This window comes from Pseudophryne corroboree, chromosome 12 (genome assembly GCF_028390025.1).
Source record: "Pseudophryne corroboree isolate aPseCor3 chromosome 12, aPseCor3.hap2, whole genome shotgun sequence".
NCBI lineage: Eukaryota > Metazoa > Chordata > Amphibia > Anura > Myobatrachidae > Pseudophryne > Pseudophryne corroboree.
Window position 1 is genome coordinate 165,977,343 of NC_086455.1, and position 4,423 is coordinate 165,981,765.

The 4,423-nt window shown below is 42.8% G+C and overlaps 1 pseudogene; it reads left to right on the forward strand.

Annotated features, from left to right (window-relative positions):
• Positions 1 to 745: 745 nt before the first annotated feature.
• On the forward strand, positions 746 to 864 carry LOC134981745 (5S ribosomal RNA; annotated as a pseudogene).
• The last annotated feature ends 3,559 nt before the right edge of the window (positions 865 to 4,423 follow it).

The window sequence follows — 4,423 nt, forward strand, 5'->3', positions numbered from 1 at the left end:
CGTAAGTCTAGAAATCTAAAGGACATTCTCGCACCCAGTATGCTACGAGCACTACCACCAGAAGATAATCAACGATCTCTTCCAAAATGTGTTGGAGCATACAAATGTGGACATTGCAATATCTGCAGATTCTTGAACCCTAATAGGAGGACTTTCAGTAACACCGACGGTACTAAAGAATTCAAAATTAAGGACTTTATGAACTGCAATAGCACGTCAATTATCTACCTCATGGAATGCACTTGTCATAAAAAATATGTTGGCAAAACAAAGAGGACGTTAAAAATCAGAATACAAGAACATATACGCAGCATAAAGAACAAGTTGGAGACACATTTACTTTATAGACATTTCAAACAAGAACATCAGTCCAACCCGGAAGAACTGTCCTTCAAGGCGATTGAACACGTCACAAGCGGCGAAAGAGGAGGAGATCTAGCAAAGAAGTTGTCCCAGAGAGAGATGTACTGGATCTTCCAGCTGAGAACTACCCACCCCTTGGGATTTAATGAAGGATACGAGATCGCACCGTTCCTGTGATAAGGAGCCATGTCCCGGTCTCAATTTTTACTTTATCTTTATTTCTCTCTTTACCCTTCGGGGGCATATATATTGAACCTCCATACACATGGTACTTTATGCATGTTTTAGTTAAAATCACAGCACGAAGCACCTGTATAGCTTGTCAATTTGCCTGTCATGTTAATAAATTCGGATTGCTGTGCGACTCAGTTATTTGTCCACAAGATACAGTCATACCACACTGGTTGACGCCCAATCTCGCCCGATCTTGGAAGCTAAGCAGTGTAGGGCCCAAATAGTACCAAGCGGGGAACCACTTGGGAAGACTGGGTACTGTACAATGTGGGATACAATGAGCTCATAAACATACCAGCAATGTAAAATATTAACATAAATACTGGCTCATTGACCACCGTTCGTATTCTCAATTTTCCTTACGCAATGACTGTGTATTTTACACTGCACTGATAAATTTGTACACTATATATATATATATATCTATCTTGCGCTCCATCCAGCACCTAATATATTATGTAATCACAAACATAAAAACGTATTTCACTGTTAAACATAGTTAAACCCTCCTCCTCCTAAGTAATGCATGTGCAGTCTGCATTATCCATATACTTCTCACTGGTGTTAATTAGTACACAGTATAAGCATAAATGGTTAAAAAAGATATGCATTTTTTGTGTAGATAAGAATTGTGCATCACTAAACTAGGCACTATATGCTATTACTAAGCCTTATGAATTTCTGTCGGCCTTCTGCTAATGAATAGCTTTTATATATATTATAAATGCTCCCTGAATACTTAAAAGCCCAGTCTGCGGTCTAATTCTTTTAACGTGTATATAGAATCTTTATTAAGCAATATGACCCCCCTCCCATATAACCTTCCCTATGCTCCAACTATAAAACGGACTAAAAACAACTTGTAAGGTATTAATCATTGTTTTATTTGTTTGTTTTTCTATGCAAATTCACATAAGCCGATAATGGCACCTCATGTACATGTCCTGCACTATAAGGCTTCATAAAGATGGCCGCCGGGATGACTGACAACATAAGTGACCCAATCAATATAAAGACACAAGCTGCGCTACGATGAAACAGGAAGTGCAGCCCCCTCAATAGAAAAATCTCAAGCAGGAAGTGGGACAGCGTTCACTTAGAGACGCGACTACCTGAAGCGGAACATCGGGCGCATGCGCTGTCCACACATACAGGAAGTGGGGCAGCGCTGCGACTGCAAAGAGACGCGATTACCGGAAATGGGGCACCGTGCGCATGCGCGGTGCGCAAAATCGGACGCAGGAAGCGGGGCGGAAGTGGGGCAAAAAGCGCCCCTGGACTTTTATCACCTTATTTCATAGTTTAATGTTAGTTGCAGTACTCGTTTTTTAACTAAATGTCATCCCATGTAGACCAAACATCATTGGTCTACCCCTGGTAACATATATTCTCTAATAATCATTATGCCGTATGTAACTGTTTAATTAAGAAGCTCCAAACAGGAAGTGATGTCATATCCACATTGTTAATCACCTTGGCTATAAATAGAATGACTGCTCATTAGCCCTCTACCCCTTGATGAAGTCAGATGGACGAAACGCGTTGGGTATACCTCAAGTGACCTTCCTTTTTTAAAGATAAGCACCTTTCTCTTATCTGATATACTTTTATATACTTTTAATGTTCCAGTTATGTTTTTATGTTTTAATTAAGTCTAAATTTATGTTTTAAATGATTAAATCCAACCCCTTTCTTTTTTCTTGACTTTTTATATCATTCAAAAATATGTATATATTTTTTAACTGCTATTAAACGTCTGTTTTATAATAAATACCCCCCCATCTTTTAGAAATACGGTTTTTATCGTTTTTTCATATATATATCCTTTATTGTGTAGACACTGTTAGTCGCTATTACCCCTACCCTCCCTTGCACATTTTTAACGAACAGGCAGCCTATCACTGCCTATCTTTATGGGGTCAGCTGACACCTTTTATCCCTAAAGGAGTGTCTACACCTCTGGCGATTACATTTTATGTATATATTTTAAATTATATAGCCGGCCTATACACCTATACTTGTGGCGCCATACTCTCACCACGCCATATATATATATATATATATTCACATTCATTTACAACAGTGCCTCCCCAGTCATTGACCTCACCGCACGTCACTGCTACAGAGGGCATCTCTACTGGGGGCATCACTGCAGGGGGCATCTCTACTGGGGGCATCACTACAGGGGCATCTTTACTGGGTGCATAACTACAGGGATCTTTACTGGGGGCATAACTACAGGTGGCATCTCTACTGGGGGCATAACTACAGGGATTTTTACTGGGGGCATAACTACAGGTGGCATCTCTACTGGGGGCATAACTACAGGTGTCAAAACTACAGGGGGCATCTCTACTGGGGGCATCACTACAGGGGACATCACTACTGGGGCATCTCTACTGGTGGCATAACTGCAGGGGGCATATCTACAGGGATCATAACTACAGGGGGTATATCTACGCGGGGGCATATCTACACTGGGGGCATTACTACTGGGGGCACTACTAATAAGGGCATTGCATATGGGGCACTTAATAAGTGCAATGTGTATAAGGGTCTACCTGGTCTAATGTGTATAAGGGGCTACTCGGTGCAACGTGTATAAGGGGCAACTTGGTGCAATGTATGCATGGGGCTACCTGGCGTAATGTGTATAAGGGGCTCTGCTCTACTGTGGTGTAATGTGATTAAGGGGCTCTAACATGGTATAAGGGGTACTACTGTGTGGTGTAATGTGACTGCGGCTTCTGGGCCCGGGTGGCAGTGGTGTGGGTAGCGCCGGGTCACCAGTGTTACAGCTAGTGCACCGGCGGCAGCAGGCAGAGGCAGCCATGTAGGGACAAGGACAGCGGCAATTTAAATGTGCCAATGGCCGCAAGCCAATCGGAGCTTGCAAACTGGCAGCCAATCAGGAGCCGCTGGCTTTCTAAAATGGGGTTTCCAAAAGCAATCCATAATTTCCCACTCTACGGAACATTGGGGCAAATACGGGAGTCTGGGGAAGTGGTAGAAGAACCTAGTACCCACCCCGGACATTAATATACACATTGGTCTTTTTATACACAGGATACTGTATGACAGGGCGTAACGGTAATGTTTCAGCCATCACCCATCCATTGCTGTCTTGGCGCACCACGTAATGGCAGGGCATTATTTATTATGCAAGAAAGTAAACCCAGATGTTTAAAATCTAATATTTTAAGATTGGGACATCTGTAATAAAGACAGACCCGCTGCTGCCTTACTTTCCTGAATGATACAGTACTATGAAATGAACGTCCAAATGTAAATACTGCATGTATTACTTTAAGAGGACGGTCTTATTTTACTAAGCATATGAAAATTACAGCGCACCAATAATTAGTCTTTGAAGTAATTTATCAATGGTTCCATATGAACTGGAGCCATGGTTACTGACGTTCCTGGATGGGACAGCCAGGTTGGTACCCCTAGGAAGGGGGCATGCAGGTGCGGCATTGGTGGATGGTTCAGGTGGCCTGACGGAGTGATCAACCACCAAGATTACTGGCACTGGAAAGCAAGGGGCGTGGCAATAATTATGGGGACGCTCCTGGCCGTTCTGGAAGAGTAGCCACTATATGCCTATATACTGTATGTACATAAAACAATTGGGTCAACACCATGAGGTGTTGAAACTTTGTCCCGGGGGTGCGAGCAGAAATCTGACAAAACTAGGTCCGTAATGCTGCTTTGTGACCTAGTGCCGCACAAACAGCACCCCAGCGAGGCAGTTTAGTCTAAGGATGCCCGTTCTTGCAACTAAACACCATTTAGTCCGTCAGTTTGGGCATTCTCCGACTTAGTA